Source organism: Suricata suricatta, chromosome 7 (genome assembly GCF_006229205.1).
Source record: "Suricata suricatta isolate VVHF042 chromosome 7, meerkat_22Aug2017_6uvM2_HiC, whole genome shotgun sequence".
Lineage (NCBI taxonomy): Eukaryota > Metazoa > Chordata > Mammalia > Carnivora > Herpestidae > Suricata > Suricata suricatta.
In genome coordinates, this window is record NC_043706.1 from 93,644,154 (window position 1) to 93,661,174 (window position 17,021).

A 17,021-nucleotide genomic window follows, 5' to 3' on the forward strand; every position below is an offset into this window, starting at 1 on the left:
TCACAGAATACTAGACCCTCAAGGAATTCATGGGTATTAAGTAGAAAATGCATTCTGTAGTCAAATAAGTTTGAGGAATACCATGTTAAACGAAGTGAAATAGGGATGTTTCCAGCAGGGCTTCTCAGAACCTTTTTTTAAAAAAATATAATTTATTGTTAAATTGGCTTACATAGAACATCCAGTGCTTATCCCAGCAAGTACCCTCCTCAATGCCCATCACTCATTTTCCCCTCTCCCCCACACCCCCATCCACCCTCTGTTTTCTGTATTTAAGAGTCTCTTATGGTTTGCTTCCCTCCCTCTCTATTCATAACTTTTTTTTCCCCCTTCCCTTCCCCCATGGACTTCTGTTAAGTTTCTCAAGATCCACATATGAGTGAAAACATATGATATCTGTCCTTCTCTCAAAGCCTTTTTAATATACGTTATGAACCTTGTAGGTAGGATTGCAGTGTTTCCTAAATTCATTTGATATCTTGAGTCAAATCCTTTTTCTTCAAGAAACCAAGACTAGTTCTAAGAAAACCCCTAAGGACATGAGCCAGCTACCCACTTCAGCTCACTGTCCCTGGGGTTCTGCTGTGATGGGAACTGCAGATTTAAAAAGCTTCCTTAGAACCCAGTCCAAGTTAAGTATTGTCTGTGTGGTATGGCAGAGGGGCCGTGGGATTTGCAGCAGGCTTGCATTTTCATGGCTATATGTCATTGAGTCAAGTCCCTCATCTCCCTCATTTTCAATTTGCCTCTCTGTGACATGGGGTTAAAATGGAAACCTACCCCACAGAGCACTAACATGGACTAATGTCCTTTGGCAACTTTTTAAAAAGTTATTTAATATTTATTATTACTTAAAACGGCTCCAGAGGTTAATACAGAATAAAGGAGCTAGCCAAGCAAGCCAGTGTTACACTATTGGCAGAGTGAGTACATTCCTTAATAAACTATAATCAGTCCAGTTTCTTTTTATTAAAAAGGTATAGCAATTGCCTGTTGGGTGACCCTTTTTGGTGGGTTGCCCTAGAAGTCCCGCCTACCAATTTGGAGATGCCCAGGAGAGAAGCTATTGTTTCAGTAACAGACCTCTGTTAGGGTACTTCTGACGCAGATGGAATGAGGTGGTTTTTATGTGGTACCCAAAGTGTTCCCTTAGCATGTTTCAAGGATTGCCTGAGAAATCCTAGCTGTCTGGCCTCGGCTTTCCTTGGGGTGTCCATCAGTATCCAGAAGGCTGGTAGCACTCTGATGAGGGAAGAGCCTCGCACTGCCCCTTCTCTGCTTCCTCAGTGTGGCCTCTCCCTGTTGGTAGAGAACCTGGAAATCTGATCTTCCCCCTCCCACTGCCAGCCCATCCCAAGCCAAGCAGAGAAATAAAGAACTGTTCCAGCCCTCCTAGGGCTTTCTTGAGAGCCGAAACCCCAAAGGTTGCCCCACAATAAATAACTTGATGTTGGCAGTGGTCTGGCCATAGACACCCCCACCCCCAGCGGCTTGTGGTTTACCCCCTTATTGGCTAATGTGACACAACTTGGGATTCCGAAAATGTGGTCGCTGGGCCCTTACCATCTCTTCCAGTGAAAACCCAGAGAAAATGGGCTGTTCTTCTCCTGGAGCTTTCCTCCCAAAGAAGCAGGACCAAGCCCAGAACTGAAGCACATCATTCCCTAAAGAACTACTGTGCACTTGGGTGCAGGTGCTGTGTTTTGTTTCTCTTGCCAGTAATAGATGTGGACTGTACTCTGTAATTCTAGATTTTGTTTTTTTTAATAACCTCTTTTTTGCAAAAATCTATGACGTTCATTTATTAAATGATGAGAATTACCTAGTCACAGAAACCTCAGAAAGTAATTCCAGTGTTTCTGAATGATAAAATGTTAATTGCCAGTCTTGATTTGATTGAAGGTTTGCATATCAGTATGTCTTTTCTCTCCCTTCCCCCTCCCTCCTCTGTGTCTTTTTCTCTAATGAAAGATAAGTCGGGATAGTCAGATTTTTTTTTTTAAGTATTCGTGTATGTGTGAAGTGTTTGATTAGACTCCCTAAGGGAATTTAATGGCCAAGAAGAGAAGGCACTAGGTTCTGAGGTTGAAATTTTAAATTAATTTCCAGCAAGTTTCCACATATACATGCCGTTGTAATTAATTGGAACATCCATTGGTCATGTGTCTGTTCAGAAATGATCAGAAAGCAATACAACCCAACATATCTGTAAGTAATCTGAAATTATGTGTTGACTGGTAGACCTGTTACATGGCGTCCCTTTCCTGCTGCCTGAATGCCTCAAGCCAAAGCACTCTGTCCAGCCCCAGTCAAATCCGGGCTGCCTGCTGACTGGGTGGGGGTCCCGTGGAAGGGAGTTCCAGGCACCTAGTGGGCTGAGCAGGGAGATGAGGGCCACCCATCACCCATTTACCTCACTCCTAGAGTCTACATTCCTGGCCAGACTGTTGACCTTAGGATGGTCCTTTGTCTTGTTAATCTCGGTGCCACCTGAGACCCTCCTTTCAGTTCCCTTCTTGGTTTCCTTCTTCTGTTGTGTTGATATAATTGTTGCATCTTGGCCACCACCTGTGTCACCTGCATGTCCTATCATACCTTATAGGTGGACTATTTGTGGAACTAAAATAGCTGATTTGTGTTTTCAGTTTCAGAATCAGTTTTGGAAAAATTAGATTATCTTCAAAACCTTGCATATCTAAAGCAGGAAAAGAAGACTTTGGAGATCCCTCTCTTCTGTACCTGGTTGTGGAACCCTTAGATGGGCTGGCACACCAGACTTATATTTGCAGTCCCAAGTCCCAGGGATCTAGTGTCCCCCAGCCTGAAGATGGCTGCATTCTCCCCACCCCCAACTATCCCTGCCCCCAGCCACTAAATGCAGTGAAGTCACACAGGCAAACATAAACATGGGACATTCAGCTCATGGTTTATGGCTCTATGCATTTCTTCCTGGACAACAGTTCCCTCTTATAAGTGGTGAATCACTAAAGCACTGATAGCAATTTGAGAGAGTAGGAAGACTGTTAATTTGGCAGCTGGTAATAAAGGATGTGTAGGGTAGGATATACAGAAAATACGGGAGAAGGTAAATATTAAAAATATTTTTTTAATATTTATTTTTGAGGAGGGGGCAGAGAGGGAGATACAGAATCCGAAGTAGGCTCCAGGCTCTGAGCTGTAAGCACAGAGCCTGATGTGGGGCTCAAACTCACAAACCATGAGATCATGATCTGAGCTGAAGTCAGACCCCTAACCGACTGAGCCACTCAGGAACCCCTACAATTTTAGGTTTTTAAATTGTTGATTGTTAAATTAGTTGAATGTTAAAATCATGCCTTGTATTGATCATTAGGTGGTTTCCTCTTATAAGAAACACAACTTTTAGAAAGTTCATCAGAAGTCATCCTCCCTGAAAAAGGAAATTAAAGTTCCATGTTTTGTCCCACAGCCAGTAGGTTCTGCCTGGATTCAAATAAGATTAAGTCTGTGCAAAAGTAAGTAGGTTTAAAATGCTTCATGGGAGCTTATCGCATTTAAAGGCTGCTCAGTATTTGAATTGGCAGAGGGGAAGAGAGGGCTATTCTAGGAAAATGTTCATTCATTTCTTTAGCCAACATTTATTTTGTGCCTATTCTGTATTTTGACTTTCTAGTCTACTTAGGACATCAAGAAAATTTTGTATATTATACTTCTTGAGGGCAAATACCATGTGTAAGATACTGCTGTTAAAATAATAGGTGTCCATGAGTGTTTGATTTGGAGGTTTTGCTCTGCTTTCGAGGAATTCAGCACATTGGGAGTTCAGGGTCTAACAGAGTAACCCATTTGAGCACTGTTTGGTTAAGTGCCAGGTGAGTGGCTTAGGAGTTTATCCTAGGGAAGGTGTGGCTGGAGGTCTACTGGGTGTATGGGTTGATTACCTGTGGGGAAAGCAAACCAGGTAGAGTGTGACTGAACCTGACCATCAGGTGAGGAGGGGTTGTTCCCATCAGCAGTAGTGGGAAACAGACCCTGTGTGAGGATAGTGGAGCTTGAGCCCACAGGTCTCTGTCACCTAAGATTTTGGGATACATAACCATGAGTCCAGAAAGCTCTAAACACCACTTAAAGGCTTTTTGCCTTTACAACAATTCTTTAAAAGAATGTAATACAAACTTTACATGCTATGTCATGTGGTTTGAAAATCTAAGATTCTTAACATATGAAATCTCTACAACATTGCTGTTGATGATAAATTAATGTGTATCCTATTTCTGCCATGGTAATCATCATATTCGACTCTGGATGAATCAAGACTTTTGGTTAACATAACCTCTGCCTAATATAAAGACAGAGGTATGGCGTTCTTCAGTGAAATGTATATTAACCAGCAGTAACGCCTACATTTAAGCCACGGGAAAGTCAGTGCTTCTCTACAGGTCAGCCCTGCTTTCATCCCTCAGCTGTGACATGCTAGGATTGTAGTTCCTTCTCTCCTCTGTTTCCTCTGTGGTTTATCAGTACAGCATAAAGGCTGGAGGGCAGTCCACACTAGGTCCAGATTTTAAAGTGTCCTGGAGGCTAAGGCTTGTCAGCAGACTCTCACCAACCTTCACAGACAGGCCTCACCTGCCACCCTGAAGAACCCAGGAATCACTGTCACAGAACAGAAAGGAGCGCTCACACAGGTCAAGCTTTTACACGAACTGAACTTTTATTTTATTTTACTTATTTTTGGTAATAGCATGGGTAACTGAGTGTCTTTCCATTGTCATCTTTGCCATAAAAAGCTTCTTATGTTAAGCTTTCCCATATCATCCCCATCTTCTCTATAAATATTTACTTGCCCATTAAAAAGTATCAGAGCCTATAGGCCATATTTCCTAGAAACTTGACTTCTTTTATTGAGGCTCCTCAAACAATACAAATTTGGCCTCTAGTCTGTCCAACACTTCCATACCTGTTCTGTTTCTCTGACAAATTATTCAACGTCCAGAATGGCGAGTTGACAGCATTTGTCAAAATGTATTTTTGTAGACCTGCATTCCGAATTCCTCTTCTCTGGCAGTCCTGGAGGACGGCATGATTTGGCCAGCATCTTAGGTAGACGGCTGGACTGTAATCTGCCAGGTCCCTGCTGTCACAGGTGACCACCAGCCTGGCTTTCAGGTGCTCCCAAAAGTCATTTTCATCTCCCACTCCAACCTGGAAGATACTGAAAAATTACCAAATTAAACCAGAGTTTTGGGTCCATGAAGTGTCTTCTTGAGCTGCTCCATGTTTGGGCTGTGAAGTTGGGCTCCAAGGGATCTGCTGCCATTTTGGTGCTGCAAAATGAGACATGGCTGCCTAACCCAAGACACACAGAAATGCTGTTTTTCCAGGGATGACACCAGCTACAAAAGCCTCAGTGGATGGTGGCAGATGGTTGTGCCTCATGATGGATTTTGTGTCCTGGAGATCCCTCTGGGGACAAAGGAGAGATGATGACAGGCAGGCATTTCTTTGCTCCCTCCTCACAGGTGGAAACATTCATAGTCTGAAGCCCGCACCTGTTCTCTGAACTCCACATGAGGTTGTCAGATCGAGCGAACATTGATTCATTTCCTTCTCTGTTCTAAATATTCAATATTTTATCCCCAGCTCATCCTGGGGGTTGCAGGTTTGGCTTAAAAATATCTTTATGTGTAAAGAGTGGGGGAAAGTGGTGTTTCATTTTGATTGTGTTTTCCAGGCAAACTTCCTCCAAACATCTTGGGTTTTAGCTAGGAAAGCAGTGGAGATTACCTTCCAGGATTTGTGGGTGTGTGAGTTTCACGCTACTGGTTCATTTTCCTTCCATGTCGTATTTGGTATTGGGGTCCTATTCTTTTCCTCTCTGCCAAAAAGATGAAAACACTACTGAGAAATCCAGATTTGTCACAGTGGAGTTAAGTTGTGGGAGGACAGCAGTAGGGACTTTTATGTTTTATTTCCAGATTAAAGTTGATTGGGGTTGTTATGTTTTGTGTAGAGTTTTTTTGGAGGCGTTGCCCTTTCTTAGAACATCATGTGATGTAGCAGTGATAATTAGGCAGAAACTTGTCTTCCCTACAGATGCCAAGATTATAGAGGGACTTGCTCTCACCAGAGACCAGATGACAGCATCCATAGATATTTTTAGGACCAGTCTCATCATTTGGCTTCCCCATTTCATTTTCCTTGCATCAACAGCCTGATTTCAAAGTTACTGTGCAGGGGGCAGGGCGGGGAGAGAGGGCACCTTCTCCCTATTCAAGTCACTGATGGGACAGGGTGACATTTTCTTTCCTTTTTGGACAGGATTTTCATGTTTATGGTTAGTTGGCCGATTGCCTGGTAACTGCAAAATGATAGCTGCAGTTCTCTTCAGCTGTGTGCTTCCGTTTCCTTCCAGAAGTTTTGCTTAATCTGATGTGTTTTTAAACTTAGAATCAGCATCAACATACGTAAACCTCAGTTCATTTTAACGTCTTCCTTTAAACAATGTAAGTATGGGGGAGCTTCATTGAAACCCACCAAACTGGTACCCAACCTAAGCATCATTAAGTTCCCAGCTCGGAAGCTGGTGTCCTCATTTAAAGTGCTCCCGCTATGTTTTTGGTCATGGAAGAAGTCAGATACACATGTGCAGACAGTGAGCCACTAAAGAACAGCTAAACATCTAAGGCAGATAAGAAGCTGTGTTCTTTGTGAATATTTTTAATCATAGGTCTTCCCAGTGAATGGTGGTTTGGTGTTTCTTGTGGAAGAATGCTTGTATTTCTGTTCAGTATTTATCTGATTTCTTTATGTCTTCAAAATATTTTATAATCTGTTTGCTTTCTATTGCAATGAAATGTCACCTTTATGTCCACCTTTATGTGGAGTGGGTTTCTTTATTACATGTGTCCTTATGAGAACTGCCTCTAAACCTGGCATCTCCTCTCCTGGCTACTCCTCTAAGCACAGGGTTTTCTGAGCAGATCCGGAGGCATTGCCTGAGAGACCCCCGGGGAGCATCAGGACTTAGAGCCACTGGGGGCCCAACCCATTCTGCAGAAATGGAAAAATCAGTGCATTGCCTTTTTCATGATAACTGTTCCCAGAAGATTCTGGGCTTTCTGATGAGGGCATGTGTTTTTGGACTGGGAATTGTCATGGGTTGTTGCTCTAGACTGCCCCATATGGGCCTCCTGCCCCTAGTTTCAGGGCTGATGCCCTGTTCCGCTTAGCACGATGCCATATTGAGGGTTATAGGTGCCCTCTGCCCTCTTCCCTCCTAAGCTGACCCAGCTCCAGTATGAGAGCAAGCTGCACGCTCTGCCCCTGTACTTGGGGAATGAAGTATGTTACCTTCCCAGTATGCACTGGTTTCCATGGCTGAATAATTAACACCGGAGGGAACCAAGATGGGGTCTGAATTAGGTAATGCTTTACACCTTCTCCCTTGGCACCTGGGGACTGTAGGCCCCTAATGACTAATTGCATAGTGATGTTAGACTGTGGTTTATTAAGTGTTATTGTGAAGGAAGAAACACAGTAGCCTTCCAAGGAACATTGTCTGTACCCCTGTCCATTCCCACCTCCGGGGTCCCAGGTAGAGTAGCTAGACTAGCACTGGCTCACCCTAGATGGCTAAATTCCTCACAGATCCTTAGATCTAGGATCTATTTTAGCTTTTTTTTTTTTTAAGTAATCTCTACACCAAACATGGGGCTCAAACTCACACCCCCAAGATCAAAAGTCACATTCTCTACCAACTGAGCCAGCCAGGCACCCTCTTTTAGCTTTTTTATGCTGTTATGATGATATTGTCTAGCACCTTTACAGAGCAAAAACATCCATCCACCAGGGAAGCTAAATCCTGGAGATGGGTGGGGCCTTTATCCCCTTCTTTCTTGTCACTGCCTCTAATAAACCAACCTAAGTACTTCTGTTTGGAGCTATGACAAGGGTAACTGTGACCGTGGGTATGTAACATCACAAATACTATATCCTGCTATCTTTCTGGATATTGGTAGTGAAAGGTAAGATTGCCAACCAGTCCAGCCACAAAAGAGACTGAAATCATAAGTACATTTGTGAAAATTCCAAATGAACCTATAATATCTCATCTAAAGAGGGGAGAAGTAGAGGTCTTCAATGTGTGAACATACTGATGCATATTTCGTGACTTGCTTGCCTTCTCTGATGAGAAGATAGTGAATTCCTGTTGCTTCACTCCACTTTTCTATGCATTTCTTGGCCGAAGAGCCATTTTTCCCTACCATGACTGGTGACGTCTCCATAAACAAAAGGTCTTAGGTCTTGAGATGGATTGTGTCAATTCCTCTAGCTACAGCTCTGTGAGTACACTTTTTTTAATCCTTTAACTTTTCTGGGCTCAGGGGTCACATGAAGTCTGATAAGACAACAAAGTCACATGTGCTGAGAGGACCTCTCTTGTGCCTCACCATTAAAGATTGTTGGAGGCAAAATAAGTTAACTGTTAAAAGAATGTTTCGTGGGAGAGTTTTTTGGCCATATGTATGTGCGTGTTATAATTTTTTTTTCTCTGCAGATTTTTAATATTAAAAAAACTCCTAAGACAGCTCTCTTAGAGATTACTTACTCTTTTAATAGTGAGGGAAGTCGAGATGGTCTCTGTCCAGCACTACAGATGGATTAAGCCTTTGTGGAAAGTGGCCATTTCATTTGCCCCTGGTATTGGATGGTAAACACGGCCGGTGAATCCATACAGCCAGTGGGAGAGAACCAGAAAAGCATCACTGGTCTGCTTAAGGTGACCACCTTTTCTGGGTTTACCATGAAAGGTCCACATCCCAGGACACCCCTCAATCCAGAAGTCTAGAGTAAAACCCCGTCTGCACCCTGGACTTCCCTAACTTAAAAGGGCCCTACCGAAACACCCCTAACTTACCTTTCTTTGTTAACCTCCCAAAATGAACGAACTCGCTTCCTCTAGGCTTTTTCAACCTGAGAGCATCTTATCATGAAGCCCGGAAATAAGGTAAGTAGTCTCCATGCTTTATCCTAGGTTTTCAGACCCCTGAACCTGGTGTAGCAAAACAGCTTTGCTCTGAATACCGTTAGCTCGGAGGGGAGGGCAGGGGGCCGGAGGCTGATGAAGTGTGACACTGAGGTGCCTACGATTGCTGTTTGCATGCTCTTAATCACCTCTGGTTTTCTTTTCTCCTTCTGCAGACCCTCAAACTGACACAAGACCTACAGAGAAAACCCTTTGCCAAATCTGCTCTCAGCAAGTGGACAGTGATACCGTTTACAGCTTAACACCTTTGTGAATCCCGCACCATTTTCCTAACCCAGCAGAGACTGTTAATGGCCCCTTACCCCGGGTGAAGCACTTACTCTTGGAACAGAACTCTATATAATAAAGTATGCAAAATCTTTCTTGTACGGGGTGACGAGCCACCTGCCAGCAAAGGACAGCACCCTGCCAGCACCACCCACCCTTGTTCAGAGCACACCGTGAGCTCCTGTTGGCGATTCTGTGGTGTATTCATATCACAATGGTTTATGGGATGTTTTAAGTGTTGTTTTTGTGTTTGTTTTCCTTTGACTCTCTGAATTTTTCACATGCATTATCTTGCAGTATTTTTATGTTAAAATGTTAATCATCCTTCCCCTGGCAAATTTAAAAACAGAAGGAAAATGTTGTACCAATTACTGTTCTGGCTTTGGGCATCACAAGCATTTGAGCCCTTGGAACTCCATAAACTAACAAATTACATAAACCAGAGGGGGGATTTTCGTTCTTCTTTTGTTTGGTAGAAAACTATCCTTTTCTAAACACCGAGCAATGGCACAGCTGTTTGCTGTGCACAGCAGTCCAGGACTGAGCCCCGCACGGCAAAATAAGCCGAGTGTAGCCCTCCGCCCAGCGTGTTTTTAGTTCTGAGGGGCGGTCAGGGGGCGAGACCGCCGCACCTGGTCTGCAGTTGCCAGGTCAGTGGGGCCCCTGGTCTCCTGGTAGGATCCTCAGCTAATGCCGTGAACGGTGAGGGTATGTTGGTTAGAAGTTAGGATATTTTTCAAGAAAGAAGTCAGCTCAGCTCCCCACTCGTTGCCAAACACCACTAGAGGATTTAGTTTTAAGGAGAAAAGAAAAAGTAGTCCTGGTTTGCTTTGCAGCAGAAATGAACTCACGGGTGAGCATTAAGCCTGCAGTGAAGAATGCACAAAAAGTACAAACCGGAGTCACTATTTTCCTAAAATACACACCCTTGATTATTTTCAGCCTTGCTGTGTATAATGACCTACTAGATGTGTATGAATGGGAGGCAATAGCATACAAACTGATTTATACACACATGCACACGCGCACACACACATATATATATGTTTAGATTGTAATTGTACAAGTGACACAATGAAAGTACAAGATAGCGAGGTTTTGACTCCCCCCCAACTTTTCTGCTTCTATGGATTTCATTTTGTTTTGTTTTCAAAAAGTTATGGTGCTGTATAGGTAGGTGCTTTCTGTTTAACCTGGAATGTGTGATGCTATTAGTTGCCCTCTTTGGTAGACGGCGTAGTTGGGAACACCTTTGGTACATATGAAACTGGTGTAATGAAGCTCTGATTAGCACAGCATATGCATACTTCTCCAAAGTGATATATGAAGACTCTTTTCTTTGCATAAAAGCATTAGGCATATAAATGTATAAATAAATTTTATCATGTACAGTACAAAAATGGAACATTCTGCATGGACGTTAGGAATACAGGCTAGTATTTCAGCACAGACCTCCCTGCATGAGTTCTCGCTGACGCTTGCACCGTGCAGTGGGCACCGACTCCCTTCCACCAACACAGACGTGCCACCCGCCCCCCTGCACCCACCACCAGCCGCCAGGGGCCCCTTGATGCACCTTTGCTTTATAATTCCTCTGGGGGTGATACCGGTGGTGATAACAGCTCCTAGCATAATGAAAAGTTCCATTTGGTATTGTCACACGTCTCTCCCGCCTCGCGTGGGTTGTCATGTTTGAGTGATGGCCCTATTGATTTCACCCTGCCTTTTACTGAATCTGTAAATTGTCGTGCAATTGTGGTTATAGTAGACTTGTAGCAATATCACCTTTTCTAAACTGCTACACGTTTGTAATCTTCATTTTAAAAGTATGTATAATTTTTAAAAATATGTATTCTATTCACGTGGTCTGCTTATCAGTGAGACAGACTTTTGCTTACTGTATTCCTTTATAATAATGACAGCCGCTTTCTTGATTCCTTGGTAGTCTGCTATACAAAAGAACTGTCGAGCATCCGTGAAAGAAGGCTACCTCTCTGGGTTCCTAAGAGATGCTGCCCTGGGTGGGGATATAGTTTAGAAGCAGCCGCAGCAGCTGTGGGGACGGAAAGGTAGGGGCATATCAGGGACAAGGAGAATCAGAGGGCTTATGGCAGGAGAGCCCAGAGAATTTCTCTCCTGAACTCAAACTAACAAAATATCTATTTGCCTTTGCAGTTTTATAGACCCTGATTGTTACCTTGGCAGTAAGAAGAGCAATCCTCAAATATGTTTCAACTTTAAAACGTTGAATCCCTTTCAGACATGTGGCATCTCATTTATTCTCCTTTATTCTTGGTGTTTGTTAGATTTCAGGCAGAATGTCTGACAGAATGTCCTAGGACCAGATTATAATTTAATCTAAAACAGCTAAGGGAGGGACAGAGGAGGCAGGAGAGCAGGGCAGCCACTGAACACATCGGGAATATGGAGGGGGAAGCGGTGCTTTGAATTTGTTGTGTGATTTTCTTGTTTGTTTTTTAATAATGCAAATAGCATCTACGCATAGAGCACTGTGGAGAGCTGAGATCAGGTCGGAGTCCAGTGCCAGCATGAGTTCTAGGCGGGAGTCCGGCCAGAGTGGAGCAGTTAAGGCCTCTCCAGGATCCCAGCAGCACCACTGCTAGCCGTGGCCACTGCCAGCTGGGCCCCACCCAGAGGCAGGCTCCCAGAGACTCGCCAGGTTCTCAGGTGGTCAGACGGGGCAGAGATGTGACCTAAGATCTCCATCTCTTATACTGAGACTCTGCTTTCAGGAAGGCCCGACCGTGTGGAGTTCCGAGTGTCTGGGTCCTTCCCAGTAAGCTTTCTGATCTGGAGCCTCTCAGTGGAATACTCAGGAGGCTCTGGGGGCCCGGCAGCTCTAATATTTGCATCCTGGTAAGAACCGTTCCAGGTTGTCCTCAGCCTCTAAGTAAGCTGCTTGAGGGAACCTCCACTTTTTGATGGGAAATTAGAAAGAAGAGTAACTAATGTTGAAAACATGACATGCACTCTGGGGTTCTGTTCTCCCTTCAGGTCTCCAGAACCAGATACCTTTTACCAAAGTCAGAAAAAGAGCTTTATCATAAGCCTTCACTGTCCTGGTGTGAGGACAGACTGCCAGGTTCAGCATACCCATTAACTGTGAATGAATCTTGAGGTAGATTTCCTTTATTGCATTTCCTTCAGTGTAATGATTGCTGAAACACATGTTTTCTAAAAATTTCACAAGTTTGTCTTTCCTGCTAATGAGAAGATCATGCACACACGTGTAGTAGGAGGTGGACTTTGTGTGTGTGTTTGGTGTTGAGTTCAGGTATTGTGTGCGTGTGTCACTTCACCACCCTGAGGTCAGATCCTCATGACTCCTAGCTCAGGACAACTCTGCCCGGTCTCAGGGTGTCATTTCAGGTGGCTTCTGATCTTGTTAAAGATGGTAGGGACAGACTTTGTCCAGTGGATCCCACTTAAAAAAGAAGGAACATTTGAATCTCTTGGAAGACCATCAAGAGTAAAGCAGCCGTTCAGCCAGTCCTATTTTGTGTGCTCATGCCATGGGCTAGCAAAAGGAAATACAAATGTTATGCTTTCTCACTGAAAGCAGAAGTAAACCCTGATAGCTCTCTGATTTCCTTTTTCTTGCTGTAGTTGGGGAACATTGTAAAGATTAGGCATACTGTTCTATTTTTTAATTTAGCAAAGTTTTTTGTAGAAATGCAATCACTGGCAAAGAGGTACGAAAAAGCCAGCCTCTCCTGAAGACTGGGGGCAGTGGGCACGATGAGGGTAAAGTGAAGCCCTTGTGAAATCTTGTCTGCCAAACAAGATGTTCACGCAGATGCCCCAGTAACTGAAGAGTGTATTCTATTTGATCTGAGTCTTCAGTGGATAACCTTTTATGCAGTTTAAATGAATGAAATATTTTCCTCTTTAGTTTTATTTGTGTGTGCTTTTCTTTGATGAATGATTGGTTCTGAGGCCTCTGCCACACTCCAGAATTATTTGTGTGGCTGCTTTAAAAACTGTATGTCTGGGGTCACTTAGTTCTCTAAAATTATCTCATTGCCTGGCAATCAGTCTTCTCTCGTATACTTGTCCTAGCACATTATGTACATGGAAAATGTAAACAGATGTGAAGGAGGACCAGGAAAATTAGTTAATATTAAAAAAAATGTATTGTGCGTTTTGGCTTCACATGTTTAACTTTTTTAAGAAAAAAAGTTGCATGAATGGAAAAAAATCTGTATACAGTATCTGTAAAATTGTCTTAACCTGTTTCAATTTCTTGCTCATTCCCCATTCAAACTAGGATTAAATATGGTGCATGGCCATATTCAAACACTTAAGAGTCAAGCAGCTGATACTTTTGTTTGAAGCACCTCATTCTTTCTTTCCAAGCGAACACTATCATATTGCATTCTTACTGAGGATTTTGCCTAACCATACGTTGCCATGAATTAACTCTACCACCTTTCTTCTCGAGTATCAAAACCAGTTTGATTTGGGAATCTTCCCCTTTCCAAATGAAATAGAGATGCAGTACTTAACTTTCTTGGTGTTTGTAGATCTTGCCTTGTGTATTCCATTTACAGCCGTAATCTAGTTTGTAAACAAGATGGTGACGCATGTAAATAAAGCATCAGTGACACTCTGTCTCACTCCAAGAAGTCTTTTGTTCTTTCTTCCCCATTCCTTTAACTCCAGACATGAGCTAACTGCGTTTATGTCAAGGTCTTCCTGTGGAATTCCTTCACAGGCTAGGAGAGGCCCAAAGCTTGAGAAACTCTGTCATGACCTCTCTAAACTGAATGATGTAGCAAACTTTTTCTCCAGCCAACTTTCGAGCTCCACAGACCACCAGACAATTTAATAAAAGCAGATTTATGGCATTGTTCATGGTGGCTGATAGTCATTTTGGTGTGCACAGAATCATGTTGCCCTGGAGGTGCTCTGAAGTAGGAAGGCGGGATTTGGACTCTGCCTTTATTGTCAGAGACTTTGACCTAATAAGGTCCCCCTTGTGAGAGCAGACGAGCGCTGGTCATCGACAGAACCCTCCTGCATATTGAAAATCACACACAATGTTTCAAACTTCTGGTAGCAACAGTACAAATATTTTCTCGGTATATACATTTGGGGATTCTTGAGCAAGTGAGGGGGAACTCACCCTATCACAAAACTATCCCTCATAGCCTGAGTGGCATTTTTCATTTTAAAAGATAAAAATGTTTCAGCTTTTAGGAACTCCCTAGCATTGGAATTCCCAAGGAATATGGTGGATTCTTATTTCAGATCAAGTAGGTAAATATTTTTAAGTTTGCCCTTTGGGATAAATTTTATATTGGTCGAGAGTTATGCTTTCAGAAATTTGTCCTTACCATTGTTTTAATTACCTATTAAGGTAAGACCTCACCATCTTCTAATACCAAAGCCTACTGGGAAAATGTATTTATTTAGGATGGCTTCCCAGTTTTGATTTTGTCTCCCCAAAAGATTAAAGATGCAACTCTTAATACTAGCTATCCTAAGATTCTCAATACAGAGTTCTCCCAAACCAGGTAAAAATTCAACCAAAAACTAAAGTTAATGATCAACAATTATCAAGTTAAGTGTGGCAGTGGCCCAGCCTCTGTGACAGGCACCAGGAGAACCAGGACCAGGGCCCTGCCCCCATGAGTTATACTTTTGGTAGAAGTATTTGCTCCACCTTGATGAATAAAGGGCTAATTCTTATTTACTCTCCCTGCTTCAGCTTCTGGTTTAAAGGAGGAGGAATTTGGACTAATCTCTGTAACACTTTAGAGATTCAGTTTTGCAAATTAAACTCAAGTAATTAGGACAAACCTTTAAGCTAGCAAATGTGACCTGCATTAAGCCAGTCACCCAATGGCTGGAATACAGGGGTCGAAGGTAGAGGAAGGTAGAATTCATGGCCACTATCTGCCAGAGGCTCCCCACACAGCCTGTCCCCTGGGACATGGGAACGAAGGGAGATGGCTGCCAGTGAAAGGTTGGCAGTCACATTGGTAGCATGGAGATAAAGAAAGGAGTGTTGGGAAGGGGACTCACCTTAGCTCTGTTTTTATCTCCAGCTAAGAGAAGCAATGGTGCTGGGCTCTGAGGACTGGACACCTTTGGAACTGGAGGAAGAGGAGGACTTGCCCCTGGATTTTCTGAATTTGAGTGATAAAGGAGGAAAACTATCAGCAATATGTAAGACCTGAAGGAAGATTGTGTGTGTGTGTGTGTGTGTGTGTGTGGTTCTGCCGAATATGTCATACAGTAATGACTCAGAACTACATTGTTGCATGTCTTCGCTGAGGACTTTCTAGAAACACTACGAACATCCCCACCTCCACTCAAGGAAGAAAAATGTTGATTCCCTTCTCGTATCGGCACGGGACCTCCTCTGAATCCTACCTCATCCATTGCAATAGCACCTACAGTGCCAGGCATGGTCTTTGTCCCAGAGAGATGGGCCTAACGGAGATGGAGCGAAATGTAGGGCTGCTGGCATGAGTTCGTACATGGGTGAGTCCTACAGATGCTACTGAGAGTGTGATGGAGGGGCAGAGGAAGTAAAGCTGAGGTGGCCCAGAGGAAGAAAACATTTCAATGGAAAGTCAGAGATGAGTTGTCTAGCTCAAATGATGAATCTCAAGGATAAGGAGGCAGGAAAGATCAGACTATATTTGGGAAACAGCGAGTAGTGGGCTTGTTTGGGGCTTAAAGAGCTCAAAGAAGATCAGTGAGAAGTCCGGCAAGAAAAGTGAGCCACTAGAAAATTCCAGAACAGTGTCTTGGACTCTGCTAGTGGAAACGGAGTAGGGCTTGGACCTGTTTCGAGTGAGCGTTTAGAAAGGGCACACTGTGGGAGGTGGATCCTAGGAGGAGGATGTTGAGGAAATGAGTAGTCATGGATTTTCTGGAACTATTTTCACAACATGCTGCCCACAGAAAATGGTGATGTATATTGCTCACTGGGATGACAGAAAAAGCTGCTCCAGGTCCCGGCCCCAGAGGCTGCCCCAAGGGCTGACAGGTCAGGAGCTCTCAGTGTCCTTGTGACTTTGCAACCGAGGTGAGAGTCCTGATGTAGCGGAAATCACAGAAAACTTGGTTAAGTCTGGTAGATTCTGGCTTTCAACTCTTTACCTTCTCTACAATTTTAATTTATCAAAGTAGGAGTGTATTACTTTTATAAAGATGAATACAGTTTCATGTTGCGACCCATCCCCAGGAAACAAATGTCCATTGCATCTGGCAATCGGGTTATAGAATCTTTTGTCAAAATTATCTTCATTTTTTTGCAGCGTATTTTTAAAAAATTTGAAAGGTCAGGGCACCTGGGTGGTTCAGTCGGTTGAGCCGCCAGCTTCAGCTCAGGTCATGATCTCATGGTTCATGGGTTCGAGCCCCACATCAGGCTCTGTGCTGACAGCTAGCTCAGAGCCTGGAGCCTGCTTCGGATTCTGTTTCCCTTTCTCTCTGACCCTCCCCTGCTCACACTCTCTGTGTCTCTCAAAAATAAATTAAAAAAAAACATAATAAAAATCTTTTTTTAATTTGAAAGGTAATGCATTCACACGAGCCAAGGTGTGAATGGCTTTGACTCCTAAGACTGCAAGGAATAAGCAATAAGGTGGGAGAAGGGTACTAGGGTGTAAAAGTGGAGATAATGAGGTAACTGTACTCTTTGAAAGGAATCTGATAGGGGTGCCTGGGTGGCTCAGTCAGTTGGGCACTC

The 17,021-nt window shown here is 43.4% G+C and overlaps 1 protein-coding gene across 1 annotated transcript in view; it reads left to right on the forward strand.

Annotated features, from left to right (window-relative positions):
• Positions 1-13,938, forward strand: part of FOXO3 (forkhead box O3) — a 121,556-nt gene extending 107,618 nt beyond the window's left edge. Inside the window, exon 3 of the mRNA XM_029943470.1 lies at positions 9,184-13,938. The gene's annotated coding sequence lies outside the window, so the exon portion shown is untranslated. The remainder of the gene's footprint in view (positions 1-9,183) is intronic.
• Positions 13,939-17,021: the final 3,083 nt, after the last annotated feature.